The sequence below is a fragment of the Clupea harengus genome, chromosome 11 (assembly GCF_900700415.2).
Source record: "Clupea harengus chromosome 11, Ch_v2.0.2, whole genome shotgun sequence".
In the NCBI taxonomy this organism is placed as follows: domain Eukaryota; kingdom Metazoa; phylum Chordata; class Actinopteri; order Clupeiformes; family Clupeidae; genus Clupea; species Clupea harengus.
The window spans coordinates 13,702,261-13,719,343 of record NC_045162.1 but is presented as its reverse complement, the minus strand read 5'-3'; the positions used below and the strand labels follow the sequence as shown (position 1 = coordinate 13,719,343).

General features: G+C 42.9%; 1 pseudogene; it reads left to right on the top strand.

Moving 5' to 3' along the window:
- Positions 1-17,083, top strand: part of LOC116222507 — a 40,814-nt pseudogene that overhangs the window by 15,541 nt on the left and 8,190 nt on the right.

Here is a 17,083-nt window from a genome sequence, read left to right as displayed (position 1 = left end):
GGATCAGCTAGCTACTCTGGCTAGCAAGATAAGTTGATTAGCTACTAGTTTCTTAACTAGCACCCCTATTAACTAAAGGATGGTGTTGGTTCTATGAGACGAATAATGTAAAAATAACCCTAAAACTCATCTATCAAAGTTTCGTGAACAAACAGCCATTTAGGTGGGGTAATAGTAAGTCATAATTTATGATAGATCTATTTCACTTACCATGAGTTACAACAGCAAGGAATCTTTGGAACGCACTTTAAAGACTTGCAAAAACACCAATTAGGGGTGTTGAACCACTTAAATTATCTCTAGTCAGTGGTTCAACACCCCTCAACGAGTTTCCTAATTGGTGTTTTTGGTGGACTGTGATTGGCCGATGATGCATTCCTGGCACTTTGCATGCTGGTACTAACCAATCGAAAATTGTGGTGCTTATTTTGAACTCTTTAAAGTGCGTTCCAAAGATTCCTTGCTGTTGTAGCTCATGGTAAGTGAAATAGATTGTGGTGGCCAATTCTAAGTCTTAAACTATTTTCACAATCAGAAAGTCAAGACAAAGGACGTGTTGTTCCAACGGATATACTGTAGTACATTAAGCCACAGTAAAGAGATGTATACCGGAAATAGATCTGCCAAAATACCTTCCCGCTAACATATTTAAACCTGTAATTAGCACCTCCCATCTATGTTTTGCTTGGTTGACCAATTCAGCCAATTAAACCTGACCTTTCCATTCTGACCCCACCCAAATCAAAAAGGACTTCCATGGTATATAATACCACACCCATTTTAACCTTAGGTCACTTCAAGCTATGCCCTCTTATTTTAAATCTCTACCTCATCTGAAATGTAACCCAAAGCTAATCTTTACACTCATTCCCACAAGATCTATCATAAATTATGACTTACTATAATTAACTATGACTAAATATAGTGCTGCATTGTTTTCTGTTGTAACCCCGGTCTGTCGTCAATGTATATGCCATACTTGACCTACCTTTTGAACCTGACAAGCAAATGGAGCTAGTTCGCTGTCCTTGCTACTCCAAATATCTAGCTAAAACGTTAACGTCATTTCACCACCTAAATGGCTGTCTGTTCACAAAACTTTGGAAGCCAGTTAGTGTTGTCAGACTGGCTAGCAGCCTGCAAGAGATCACATGCCGTATGTATTATACGTATATACTAAACCCACTCAAAGGTTATTTTCTGCAATAGTTTCCAACAGTTCCTTAAGTAGCCTACGTGCTAAAAAGACAAAAGTCTAGAGTAAAGCCTATCTAAAAGGAATGAAAGAAACCAATAAACAAACTAACAGATGCAGAGTAAATGTAGTAGGTTGTTACGCCCCCTGGTGGCTCGGAGTAGGACGCAACATAAGGGCAACAGGTTTGGGCAAGTGAGGGTGCAGTCACACAAAAGCCAGGACACAAAAGTGACAAGAAAGTATTTATTTACAAAAAGCAACACAGGGATCAACAAGGACTGTCCGTGGCACCAAAGAACATAACAAAACCCACCCCCCATTGACGGGTGCTTTGCATCCAAAAGTACAGTGGGTGGTGCTCACTCTAACCTAGGGTATTAACAACAAGTAAACCTACGTGCGTGTAATATGTAAACCCCGGAGTATCTTACCTATCCTTATTGACCCTGTGCGCACAACAAAAAGAAGTAACAAAGACAAAACAAAAGTAGGCTGCTAACAACTAAAGTAATAAAGTTTAACAAAAACAAACAAACTAACAGACATACCAAGACTTGGCCTCCTGAGCTCTCCTTTATTCTCATCGTCATGTAGCCTACTGGTCATGCTGTTTTCAGGAATGATACCATTTGTTTTTTTCTTGAGCCGTTTCTGAGCAGCTGGGGCCAGGCTGAGGCGTTTCTGAGCTGAGGCTGGCTGCAGTGTGGGAGCGGCAGAGGTGGCAGAGGCAGATTTGTATTGGGAAAAGTCAGAAACTCAGAACTTAAAAAGCAAATTCAAAAGTCCCATATTACCAAGTGAAAATATTTTGGATGCTCCAGGATTGCCAGATGGTGCTGGATTACCCTTCAAAAATAAATTAAAAAAAGTTAACTGTTGAGTAACTAAACAAGTAATAAAGTTTAACAAATGTGTAATAACTAAAGACAAATCCATAAACCATCAATAAACCAAGCAATAGCAAATACAAGCCAACAGAGTTCAACCAGAGCTTTGCCACAGCTCAACCCAAAAGCAACAACCAACACTTAACAAACACAGGACTATTTGAAGGGGAATGGTTGATGGGAGATCTGGAACAGGTGTGGTGATTTGATGATTGGAAGCAGGTGTGCACATCTGTGAAGTAGGAGAATGAAAACAGGAGGGGGAGACAAAACAACAACACAAACCAACAACACAAAACAGAACACAATACATGTAGGCCTAAAACATGTACACATCGGGACATACAGAACACTGTACGTAACATAGGTACATACCAAGTCTTGGCCTCCTGAGCTCTCCTTTATTCTCTGGATAGGCAGACGGTCTGCCTGCAATGGATGCTGCTGCCAATGCTGATGCCTGTGTACTCTCTGCCAATAACAGTAGCGACTATTAAAGGTATAGTTTGTGATTCTAGAAAAAGGTTGTTGATATTTGCGTAACTGTTTGTGGCTCGGTTGAGGTACTATGTTTCCTGTTTCAAAGATTTACTTTGGTCATGACACATCCACAACAATTTCTTAAGATATTCACTTCATAATCCAGGTCTGAAACCAAGCAATAATGTTGCAAACAGCTTTTAAAGCACAATATTGTTCAATACCTCACCAAATAAACATTGCTTTTGTTGGTGTGCGCACACAACTCTGTTGGCTTTGACCTAGTTAGCTCACTTGTTTTAGACAAAACACAGTACAGTGTGCACTCTTGCCTTAAGTGTGTATGGGTCTTACCTCAAACAAACAGATGCAGAGTAAATGTAGTAGGTACATACCAAGACTTGGCCTCCTGAGCTCTCCTTTATTCTCTGGATAGGCTCTAGATGAATTTCTTTTTTCAAACTTGGGTACCTTTAATTGTGACCTTTTAGCGTTCTGTTCAATAAGCAAGAGGACTGTGTCACAGGGTTTCCTGACGTCTTCACGGCTTGTGCGGTGACTCGGGCGACGAGTCGCGCACAATCAATGCAGGGCTCAAATAGAATTTCAGAATTGAAGTGTCCTTGATCAAAAGCTGAATGAGTTTGAGGAGTGCTATGCCGAATGGAGCAGCTTTTCATCTTGTTTAGCTGTGCTTCCCACTTCTTGTCTCGTCGGAGGAAACAGTTCACAATTGCTTTATTAAGCGCAACCATTGACTCTTGCATATTGCTTTCAATCTCGAGCAACCTGGTGTCTATATAATGCCTACAACCTTCTTCTCTTGTTTGAGCACCCTCTATTGATTCTCTAAAATCTCTCTCCAAGGATTTAATCTTTTCCCCAGTTTCAGTCACGTTAGCTTGCAATCCTTCCAGCATTGTATGATGCATCTTCTCTGCAACCACTCCTTCCTCATCATCACTTTCCTCTTTGTCATCATCCACATAGAGCTCACTAATCAAGGAGGCCACCTCTGCTACAGGAAAAACTCAAATCAAATTGTTTCAAAAAGACAAATATACACTGTGCTCGTTCACAACATGGCACTTCATCAAAATACAAGATTAAACAAATAACAAAACTTCGAGAGTCTCACTCTCTCTTATCTGGAAAAAACTCACTCTGGTTTTAAACACGAAATCACCTGGCTCAAACCAGGAAGCAACGAGTGATTCAACAAACAAACCAAAAAAACACCAGCAGCCTGGAATTAGAAAATAGATAAATAATCACAATTTCTGCAGTTTCTTAGCCTACATATTTTGCGTTGTTAACACCCGATCTCCCCGTACTGGCCACCATATATAACAAATTCTATTTACATCAAACAGAAAGTCGTCAGTAGTGTATAGAGGTGGCTTTGTCATAATTGGATTGATTAGGGTAATAAAAGGGTTATTAATGTGTCATATTGGATGGATGTACGCTTTGTTGTATGTTTGGGTATCAGATTGCTTGTCATATTGGAGTGATGGGACAGGTCCTCTGACAGGTCATAAATATATCCCCCCCTTTCTCCCCCCTCCTCAGAGCCAGTTGAGATCTGATAATGGTGGGAATCGCTTTGATAGTTAGGTGTTATCTGAGCGGATGACGATTCCCGCCGTATCAATGGTGTTTCTGACAAGGCTCTATCCTGTTGTGATAGCAGGGGTCAGGATGGGGTGGTTGATCTAGGTGTTACCCAAGTGAGCCATATGGCTTATCAAAAGGGTGATGAATCAAAAAAGAGCAAATGGCGCACACACACACACACACACACACACACATAGTCTAATGGTTGGGATACAGGGTTATTCAAGTCTAAAAGATTTCGTTTTGTTTAACATAAATGGTAGGGCATGGGTCGGCAACAGGCGGCCCGCGGGCAAATTGTGGCCCGCCAGTTAATTTTTTGAGCCCGTCAAATTATTCCGATCGTAGCAGTTTTTTTTAAAGAGACAGTTTTTATACTACAACATTAATTCATGAAATAATACCCCGCTAATGGTTAGATTAACATTTTACTTTTATTTTGAAACCGGAAACTGGGTTTCCTGTCATTGACTTTTCTGAAGTTTTTTATCGCTACATCTCACTACTGACAGATCGCCTGAGGAGAAACAGTGTGTTTTACAGTTATGGCTAGTAATCCTAAACGCCCGCGTCTATTCTCACTGGATGAGACAGTATTTATGTGCACCAACGATGACGAGCCACCACGTTTGGATGACAGATCATGTTGATGTCAAATTTCAAAAACGTATTAGAAATAGTAATATTATCTAGCATCCTCCTGTTTGTTCTGGCAAGGCAACCCTCTCGTAACGTCTTCGTATGGCTGTCACAGAGAAGTGTCGGTTGGTTTATAACTAGCGTCTCTGAATTGACATCGCTAGATCAATGAAATTTAAATGGATTGTAAACCCATGACCCTTTTATTGGGGGACTTTTGTAGGACGTTCAATAAAGCGAATTTTAACGTTACCTCACTCATAGAAATGACAAGTCACTTTGTTACTACAAAGCAAGCACCGGTGTCAGTCAGTGAGAGCTGTTTTTGTGCACCAATAATGACAACGTGGGTAATCGGCTGTGTTTTCTGTTTGTGGAAGTCAGAAAAAACGTCTTTTAAAATTTGTATCGTCATCTCGTTTTGTAAGACTATTTTGCCAGCTAACCTGCTAGCTAGCTACCTTGTCTGAGGTGATGTTAGTCGATAGCGTGCTATTGAGTGCACCAGCCTCATCACTCCTTAAATTGAAGAGACATAGCTAGATCATTGACATTGTACCCTTTGCAAACCACAACAACTTTGTTGCAGATGAGACACGTGGGCTTTCCATTAGTGAAGCCGGGTAAGATGAAGGCAAAGTTTAATATTCAATTTTATTTATATAGCGCCATAACAATACAATTGTCTCTAGGCGCTAATAGGCTCTGTTGTCGTTGTCAACTTTCCTCTTCAGACCTTTTGACAAAGACATTGTATGCTAATTTCTCTCTGCACGCTATTTTCCCAAACAATAAACATTGTAAGGAGGTGCGTCAACTAACTATTTCGAAATAAAAGTAGTCTAAGATGGACTCTAAGTAGTAGCCTAGGTCTAATTAGGAGGCTCAATGTTGAAAAAACTTCGTCATTGCTATTATTTACAATAGGCAAGGCTATATTGACAGGGGGTTAAGACAGAGTTCGTTAAAATAATTAAATTATTCAAACAGACAACCAATGGGCTCATTCACATGGTTTATTATCATTAGTTATTTGCAGTAGACCTATCCATTCTCCATGTAGGCCTAGTTGTTGCGAGTGCACCTATCGCAGCGTCTTAATATGCAGTAACCCAGACTTTGGCCCGCCACCTAGTGGCGAGGAAAAATACTGGCCCGCGGCCCAAGTTACTTGCCGACCCCTGTGGTAGGGGATATCCCATAAGACATTTGTTGATGAGATGGTAACACAACAAAATAAAACAAGGGGTTCAACAACACATTGGCATAGGGGTACCTATAATATGTTGAGAATGTTATATAAATAAAGTGATTGTCATGAGCCTGATATATTATGTTACAAATGTCATTGTCTCAAACATATGTATAGAATAGGCTCAAAATATAAGCATATATAGATTTTGAAATGTTAAATGCTGATCGCGTTAAAACCCGGGGCATCCTGAGGTGTTAGGGGCGGTATGGTCACAATGCGGCTGCATTGACGCATGTCACGAGGCGTGTTTACCTCACCCAAGCTATCTGCTTAAATAGCGGTTTTAGACGCACTAATCTCCAAGCGGGCTTTTCAAACAGGCTAAAGGCACCACAGCATAACCAACATGGATGGAATCAATCTGGGTGAGTTGAAACAATCGTAGCCAGCACAGTTATATATATATACAGTGCCCTCCACAATTATTGGCACCCCTAGTGAATATGAGCAAAACAGGCTATAAAATATGTCTTTGCTGTTTATCCTCTTGGTCTTTCACTCAAAATATTCACAAAAATCTTACCTTTTCATTGAAGTAAAACTATTGAAAAAAAAAAAAAAAAAAAAAAAAACTTGACATTAAATAAATATTTTCCCCCAAAACATGTGTGCCACAATTATTGGCACCCCTTAATTTAATGTTTTGTGCAGCCTCCCTTTGCCAAGATAACAGCTCTGAATCTTCTCCTATAATGCGTGATGAGGTTGGTGAACACATGGCACGGGATCTGAGACCATTCCTACGTGCAGTATCTCTCCAGATCCTTCAGATTCTGAGGTCAACGTTTGTAGACTCGGCTTCAGCTCTTCCCACATATTTTCTATGGGGTTTAGGTCGGGGGACTGTGATGGCCATGGCAAAACCTTTATTCTGCGGTTGGTGAACCATTTTTGTGTTGATTTTGAGGTGTGCTTCGGATCATTGACCTGCTGGAAGGTCCAACCACAGCCCATTTTAAGCTTACTGGAGGGGGCTGTTAGGTTTTCATTTAATATCTGCTGGTATTTGATGGAGTCCATGATACCATGTATCCTAACAAGATGTCCAGGGCCTTTGGAAGAAAAACAGCCCCACAACATCAAAGATCCGCCACCATACTTCACATTGGGTATGGGGGTCTTTTCTGTATGGCTATCTTTCTTTCTACGCCAAACCCACCTTTGATGTTTGTTGCCAAAAAGCTTTATTTTGGTCTCATCTGACCATATAACGGCCCCATTGAAAGTCTGACTTAGATTTGGCAAACTGTAGGCGCTTTAGTTTGTAGTTGATTGACAGCAGAGGCTTTATCCGGCAACCCTCCAAAACAACTTGTGGTGATGTAGGTGGCGTCTGATGGTAGTTTTGGAGACTTTCTGACCCCAAGACTCAACTCACCTCTACAATTCTCCAGCTGTGATCCTTGGAGATTCTTTTTCCAGTCGAACCATCCTCCTCACGGTGCGTGGGGTCAATGTACACACACGTCCTCTTCCAGGCTGATTCTTAACATCTCCTGTCGCTTTAAACTTCTTAATTATTTCCATGATAGTGAAAATGGATATATTCAACTCTTTAGAGATTTTCTTGTGTCCATTTCTTGATTTGTGCAGCTCCACAACTTTCCGTCGCACATCGTCACTGTGTTCTTGGGTCTTTCCCATAGTGATGAATGACTAATGGTTTTTGGCCTGTGTCACCTCATATTTGTACGCCAGTGGAACAGGAAGTCATGGTTGACCTCTTGAGTTCCTTATCAAACAGGTGAACATAAAAATGTAAAATATGACTGGAAATATACTTCAGTTAAATTTTTATTATAAGATTTTTCTAGGGGTGCCAATAATTGTGGCACACATGTTTTGGGGGAAAATATTTATTTAATGTCAACAGTTTTTTTTGCTTTCAATAGTTTTACTTGAATGAAAAGGTAAGATTTTTGTGAATATTTTGAGTGAAAGACCAAGAGGATAAACAGCAAAGACATATTTTTTTATAGCCTGTTTTGCTCATATTCACTAGGGGTGCCAATAATTGTGGAGGGCACTGTGTATGTATGTATGTATGTATGTATGTATGTATGTATGTATGTATGTATGTATGTGTATATATATATATATATATGACTGTATTTCTCCATAGTAGTCTGGATGTATACTAACTCTTTGTTAATATACAGGTTTATTTCTTTATTTTTAGAGGATGCTGAGACTTATGGATTATCAGTGGGTAATTACGACAAGAAACAATTGTGTGAGTCCCATACATCAATATGGTTTAACATGATGTGATGAGTTTTTAGCTTGCAATTAACATCGGTACTATTTTGCAGTGAACGGCCCGATAATCACCCCACAAACCAGCGCTGATGTATCACATAATGTGTATTGTAAGTACCATGCCTGTTTAAAAATAGTTTAAAATAAAAAATGTTGATGGTATGAATGTATGTGTATAACGCATGTGCCGTTACTTTATTCAAGTCTCACCGGCGCTAGTCACCCCGTCAATCAGACTGTACAGTCATAACGAAGACCGAGGTCAACTTTCAGGTAATTACGATCAATAGGTGTATACATTTGTAATGTTATTAATGATCTAACCTGTACATAATTTACACTAATGTCTTTATATTTATCGCCAGAATTATCAGGCCTGACGGAGCTAGCACAGAGAGTGGGGGAGCGTGAGCCATATCTGCAGCAGTTTCTATCAAGGGACACACCCTGGGAAGATTTGCTGAAGCGTCAGGGGGTGGAAGCCGAGGAGAGAGAGCAGCCTGTCGACAATAAGCGTTTTAAACCATCGAACGAATTGGGCGCAGTGTTGGACGGTGAGCGAGTTGTGTGAACAGGGTTCAGTTGATAATAGTGTACGCTCTGATGTTGGTAATAGCCTAGTTATGAATGAAGATATCAGACAGATGAATGCCATGCTTAATGCACATTGGCCAGATAACAACCCAGAGCACATAGACACACATGATACATATGCAAGGGGTGATGAAACTGCTCTGAACATTAATGTTGCACACAGGGTCATCAATGAACCGGTTTCAGTTGATAATAATCCAAACTCTGGCGTTGACGCTATGATAATCAGGAGTGGTGGTATAGCATGTGGCAATCCTGTATTACATGATACGGGCAACAGCGGGGGTGCAGCTATTGATGTGTTAGCTGAGGGTGCTGTAGCATCGACTAGTAATGGTTGTTGTGAGGGTGTGTTGGGTGTTAGTAGTGTTTCACAGAGGGGTCGTGGCATCCCAAGGCCTGTTAGCCCTCTGGTGTTTAGCAGGCATAGTCTGGATAGTGAAGCCATAGAGGCGCTGGTACGACAGGGTGGTTATGTGGGGGAATACCGGATTGAGGGCCGACCGTGCTTTAACAGTCTAGTAGCCCACAGACTTTTAAACTTCAGGGATGTTGTGGCCACCGATATGGCAGCATATATGAGGCATATACATGATGCATTGGCTGGGATTGTGGACGTGTCAAGAATTCTTGGTGGTGAAAATGGGGTGCTCAACATCACACTACGGGGTTATAGTCTCACAAGTGATGTGAATGTGATGTTAACCCCTGCAAATGGCTATGGTTTAGAACATCTTGTTAATGCTATTGAGAAGGTTTTACAGAGTAATACGGCCATCTTGACTGATAATTCTTTAGAGTTAACAGTAGCTATCGCCCGCAGTAGAAACGGGGGGGGAGACCCAGTCGAAAATTGCGTGATCTAGCCCATGATGAAGTTATTAAACAGAAAAGAATGCACTTATTCAACCCTATTGACAGGTCAAATAATTTGTGTTTTGCCCTGTGTTTAGCAAATTATAATTGCAAGTAATTGTTTGGCTATTATGCCCATTTATTTGTCTTGTTGCAAAGTATTTGTTTTTCGCTCTTTTGTTTTTGTTTAATATTTTCATTATTAATTCTGCCCTTTCGGGCCTTATTTTGGGAAAATAAAAATTCCCATCATAACAAACTTCATCTCCGTCATCCTGAGTTATTTTCCATCAAGCTCATCCGGTCGTCTACATCTACCTTTAACATACCTACACAACAAACATTATCATGGTATTCTGAATCTGCAGGGTTTCATGGGTGTACCGCATGTCTAAGTTTTGTTACATTGGTTACAGAGACAGCATGCACCACCGGTGTAAATACATATGTGATGTGTGTCACGATGTTGATTGTCATAGGATGCGTGGGGGGTCCAGACATTGTGGTGATTGCAACCGGTATTGTAAGTCTGCTTACTGTTTTCAGAAGCACAAACAAGCCCCCAGGAGTCGTTCAGGTGTTTTAGCAGCCCCTTGTGATATCACTAAATATTGCAAGGATTGTCACAGACGATACATGGTGTCTGTGGAGCAACCTAAACCACATAGGTGTGCTCAAGCGGTATGTCAGCATTGTAGTCTGAGGTTGACCCCCGGCGACAACCACAAGTGTTACATACAGCCTGTCAAACAGCAAACGGTCGACAACAGATATATATTTTATGATCTCGAGACTCGGTTTGAAGATGGTAAACACCGGCCTAATTTTGCGTGCGCCATAACCTGTGGTGGGTATGAGTTTACAGCTGAGGGTTATGGTTGTGTAGGCAGGCTTTTAAACCATTTTAGATGTTCCAAGTACTTTGGACATACATGGGTGGCCCACAATGCCGGAGGGTTTGATAATATATTGCTTCTGGAGCACTTCACTACCATTGGTGTCACCCCCCATGTGATAATGGGGGGCTGCAGGGTCACATACATGTACGAGGAGCGCTTCAAACAACGGCTTATAGACAGCTACTCTTTCATTCCTATGCGACTGGCTAACACCCCAGCTGCATTTAACCTAACCACTAGCGATAAGGGCTATTTCCCGCATCTCTTCAACATCAGAGCCAACAATAATTATGTGGGTGCCTATCCTAAGTTCTATGGTTATGGGAATATGTCAGACAAGGATAGTGACTTTTGATGCGTGGTACAGTGACATCCATGATGGCGTGTTTGATTTTCAAAAGGAGTTGTATGCGTATGGCAGAAATGATGTGGTTCTGCTACGTGAAGCATGTCTTAAATACCGCCATGAATTCATGGAGTCTACTGCCATAGATCCCTTTAATCAAGTTACACTACCATCGTGCTGTATGGCTGTGTATAAGACTCACTTTCTCCCCAGAGACACACTGGCGCTGACGCATAACAATGCTTACATTAATCAGCATAAAGCCTTCTCCAATGTGTCAATTGAATGGCTTGAATTTGTGAAAAGTCACAGAGGGGTCCAGGTGAGCCATGCCTTATGCGAGGGAGAGGTCATGTTTGGGAAATATTACCTAGATGGGTACTATGAGGAGGGTGGTGTGAGATTTGCGCTGGAATTTAACGGGTGTATGCATCATGGGCATGACTGTCGTTACAACCCTCACCATATCCACCCCCTGTCAAAAGTACCATACAGCCTCCTAAGAAAACAGTTTGATGACAAAGTACAAACATTGTCTAAGACAATAGGGTTAAAGGTTGAAATCATGTGGGAGTGTGAGTGGAAGCTGGCCAAACAGCATGATGGTGATGTTATTGAGTTTATGACCACATACATACACCCTGAGCGGTTGTAGCCAAGAGAGAGTCTCTTTGGAGGTAGGACAAATGCTTACAAATTGTACCACAAAGCCCAAACTGATGAAAAGATTCGCTATGTTGATTTTACAAGTCTTTATCCCTATTGTCAGGCTCGAAAAACCTACCCTATAGGACACCCGCAGATCATTTTGAAAGATTTTGGACCGCTTGAGAATTATTTTGGGTTGGTCAAAGCCACTGTCTATCCCCCAAAGGGTCTGCTAGACCCAGTGCTACCATACCGTAGCGGGGGGAAGTTAATGTTTCCTGTGTCGCACCTGTGAAAGATCCGGAACAATTCGCGAAACATATATTTAGTAGCGAATATGAAATAACTAATTTTTCATTTGTCTCAGAGGATGTGGCGTTGGTACAGTGGCGTCATGCTGACGGTGTTGGGGGGCAGACCTCCAACATAAATGTATTCATTGGTGCGTTTACCACGGCTCACGCCCGGCTTGAATTGTATAATGTCATGGATAGGTTGGGTGATAGGGTGTTGTACTGTGACACTGACAGTGTGATTTTTGTTTCAAAAGACGGTGACTGGGAACCACCACTAGGGCCGTATTTAGGGGATCTCACAGATGAGCTGGGTGTAGGGGATCATATTGTGGAGTTCTGTTCTGGAGGGCCGAAAACATATGGATACCGGACAGCGCTGGGTAAAACTTGTATGAAAGCTAAGGGTATCACCCTGAATGCTGAAAATTCTAAACTCATCAGGTTAGACACCCTGATTGACCTGGTTGATCATCACGTGATCAATCGCAACAGCACACACCACATCCTAGCCCAGTCTGACAATATTGTGTGCAATAAGAGGCACCTCACTCTAAAAAATAAAGTAGATGTTAAACGCTTCAGAGTTGTGTACAACAAGCGTGTGTTATGTCCTGACTACTCAACGCTGCCATACGGATACTGATTGTCTGTGGGGTATGTTAAAATGGCTACGTTTAATACTGGTTTGACAGCTGTTAACAATTTTGATTTCAGACTACAACACCCTTTTTCATGTATGGTCAGTGGCCCTTCCAACTCGGGGAAAACATATTTTGTAAAAATGTTGATATCCTGTCCAGCTGCATCACTGTGTGGGGCAGTAGCTGCACTGAACACAGCAGGAAAGCACTGCAACGCATAGTGAACACAGCTGGTAAGATCATTGGTGCCCCACTCCCTTCCTTGCAAGACATTTACACCACCCGCCTCACCCGGAAAGCTACCTCGATTGTGAATGTGTGCAAGGTGGCTGGTGTCAGTCTGTTCAGCCTCCTACCCTCTGGAAGAAGGTATAGGAGCCTCTGTTGCCGCACCACCAGACTCAGAAATGGCTTCATACACCAGGCTGTCAGGAAGCTAAATTCTCTCCCCTCACTCCCCCCAGCCATATCCTCCAGTCTGACAGGAAGCTGAAAATCCCCCCGCCCCCCTAAAAAATAACTCAAGACTCTGCACTTTAATCACTTGTATTCACTTGTTTAAAATTGTATTACGTATTTATATTATTTATATATATAGTATTTATAACAACTGTACGTGAATCTTTATGTTTACTTAGTATTAGGAAATGTCTTGTCTTATCTGTTGTGCCTGTGCACTTTTATATGTTTCACCGTGGGAGAGTGGGAAACGTCCTATCGATTCCTTTGTATGTCTTAACATGTGAAGAAATTGACAATAAAGCTACTTTGACTTTGACTTTGATAACGTATGCTGACCATGTGATTTGTAATAAAATTAATAACATTGTGTATATATACACATATATCTGCTGGCAGCCTCTTTATGACGCTGTTGAAAATGAGACCCATTAATTTCATACAAGGGATACCTAAAGCCCTCGATGACGATGTGTTATTACCGGTGTCCAAAAACAATTTATTGATTATTGATGACGTCATGAAAGATGCCAGTAGTAATGATCAAGTTGAAAAGGCATTTACACAATATGTACACCATCGTAATCTCAGTGTTGTATATCTGGTCCAGAATCTGTTTTTTCAAGGTAAATCCAGCCGCACTATCAGTCTAAACACAAACTATCTAATATTATTTAAGAATGTACGTGATAATCACCAAGTGGCCATCTTGGCTAGACAAATGTATCCTGGTAATACAAAATATTTTATGGAGTGTTTTAAAGATTCTACAGAGAAACCGCATGGTTACCTCATGGTTGATTATAAAACTAAGACACCAGTCATTCCGACTCAGAACAGATTTGCTTTCGCCACATCCGGTGGTCTACATCCAGAAAAAGAGTTAAAATACAACCATGTCCGGGCCGGTGCGGCGAAACTTGTCGCTTTTGAAAAAATTACTTAAAGCTAAACCACACCAGGATCAGATGAGTTAATCCTGTCTCTATGCGAAGTGGCATTGAACATCCTCCGAGGTACTATTCCTTTCACAAGTGGTCAATATAGAAGATTGGTAAAAAATAAGGGGACGCTGGCGACTTGACGCCGCTCTGTCTGGATCGGGACTTGTTTGTTTGTCTGTTTCTACCTGTTGCCTCCACTACCATCTATTCCCTGGACAACTAGTTAGCTAACTGGCTGTCTCCTGCTACCTGCTGGCTAATTTAACGCGGCTCTTACTAGGTTTGTTTGCCTACCTTATGCACCTGCTCTCCGCTACCGCCTACTCCCTGGACAACTAGCTGGCTAGCTGGCAGTCTCCTGCTTGCCGGTGGCTACCGACGAGTCAGCCGGCTCCCTGCTGGATATTCTTGTCCACGCTCCATACTACCACTCGGAGTCAATCTACCTGCCTGGATAGCTTCTCAACTGTCCTGGCACGGTCAGTCTGGCCGCTTCTTTTTCAGCTAGCCCCTCTTCCGTCAGTGAGCAGCTAACGCTAGCAGCTGACTATAACTTCCTCCTGTTCCCTTGGCTCATCCATCACCACTTCTTTCACTCAGCCCCGATCACCTGCCTGCTGTGGATTATCCTGACGTGCCTGCCATCTATCCAACTCTGGTCATTAAGCCGTGGCTATTGACAACAGACCCCAGGATTACCATTACATCCTCCCCGGCTGGCATGGCTCTGCTATACTCCTTCTCGCAACTCATCAAACTCAACAACTTCTCTCCTCCTCTGTGCATCTCTGCCATCAAAACACTTGGACTCCTCCGTCGACCCCAGTTACATTCACAGAGCCTCCCGAAGAAAGTTTGTTTACTCCTTGCCTAAATGTTCCACTCTTTTCATCCCCTCCCTCTGGTCAGCCGTGCGCACCGCTGCAACTCCTGCGCGTCATCACCACAACAACTTTGACGTTCGAGTTGCCTGCCTCGGCCCCCCTACCAAAGCACCCCTGCCTGTCCTAACACACTCACATCTCAAAATTGCGCTGTTTAACACCCGATCCCTAAACAATAAGGGCCTCTTACTCAATGAATTCATAACTGACAATAATCTGGACTTTCTCTGTTTAACTGAAACATGGCAAAACCAACAGGATTACTTTTCATTAAATCAAACCACACCCCCTGGATACTCATACATGGACAAGCCACGCCATCATGGGCGTGGTGGTGGAATAGCCACAATTTATCACAAGTGTCATAACCATCCCGGCTCCCCCCTCATTTGAACACCTTGTTTTTAAACTGTCTGGCCCCAAACCCCTGGTTACTGCAGTCATTTACCACCCCCCAAAACCAAACCCTGCTTTCCCCTCTGATCTGTCTGAATTTCTCACACAACTCTGCGCCATCTCTCCTTCCATTCTGCTACTTGGCGACTTCAACATTCACGTCGACTCACCTGACTCCACAACCTCTACAGAACTTCAGGATATTTTTAACATCATTCAACATGTCGAGTTTCCCACCCACAAAAAAAGCACACACACTTGACCTGGTCTGCACTGCCGGCATTACCATCAGCAATCTAACCAGCATCCGTCTCTGACCACCTGGCTATCACCTTGGACAATAACACCCCTACCCCCCATGTTAAGCAGAAACGCACCATAACATTCCGGAACACCAAGTCCATTAACCTCCCCTCGCTTTCCTCCGCCTTGGCCGCCACCGTCTATGCCTCTGTTTCTATTCCTACTGTCTCCCCTACTGCCCTGATCAACTATTATAATGATGCACTTTCCTCCTGTTTTGACATCATCGCCCCCATAAAATCAAGTCACATCCCTCACTCGCTCCGCTCCCTGGTACACCGACCAACTTCGCCACCTCAAACGGCATGGCCGTCAACTTGAACGTCTGGCCAAAAAAACTGGGCTCACTGTTCACCTGGATGCCTTTAAACTCCACCAGCAACAATATATAGATGCCCTCAACACCGCTCGCTCCTCTCACTACTCCTCCATCATCCAATCTGGCTCCAACAAGCCCAGAACGCTTTTCTCCACCATCAACAAACTCCTCAAGCCCATAGACACCATCTCTACCTCCTTCACCACCAGCAAATGCAACTCATTTCTATCTTTCTTCAATGACAAAATCACTGCAATTCACAACCAGCTGGCTGCCTCCTCCCTCCCCACTACCTCCCGCCCCAGCGCTCAACATGACCCTCCCCTACTCCCAAGCCATTCACTCTCATCCTTCAGTTTAATCAGTGAAACGGACCTCTCCTCAATAGTATACAGCATGAAAACCTCGACCTGTGCCCTTGACCCCCTCCCCTCTTCCTTAGTCAAGGCCTGCCTCCCCTCGCTCTCACCTCTCATCACCAACATCGTCAACTCCTCACTGTCCTCTGGTCTTGTACCCCCCCCACTCAAGCTCGCTGCTGTCACCCCCGCACTGAAAAAACCTGGTCTTGACCCTGACATCTCCAACCTCCCCTACCTGTCCAAAGTCCTTGAGAGAGCTGTTGGCTCACAACTCAAGTCCTACCTCAACCTTCATAACCTCTATGAACCCTTCCAGTCCGGCTTCCGTTCCAAACACAGCACAGAAACTGCCCTACTGAAAGTCACAAATGACATACTCCTCTCTGCTGACTCTGGCTTCCTCACCATCCTCATCCTCCTTGACCTTAGCGCCGCATTTGACACCATCAACCACTCCATCCTCCTCTCACGTCTCAAGCACTTCCTTTAGGCCGCAATGTGAACACTGTTTTCGTTTCAACCCGCTCCAGTCGCGCATCTACAAAATCTTTAGCTCATAAAAAAGAACGAGTCGTGCTTAGCTACCAAAAAAAAAGTTCGTCGCTCACTTTCCAGTCAATTTTTGGTGCGTCTATGTTTTATGCCGAACTAGTTTCTTCAGAGCGTAATAGGATCTTGGTCGCGAGGGCTGGCACTTTTCGACACGTGATCGCTCTACACCAATGAGGTAGCTGCTTTTTGTCAACAGAATGGCAAGATGGCGGCTCCCGTTGTTAGATTCAACGTTACCGATAAAGAGGAA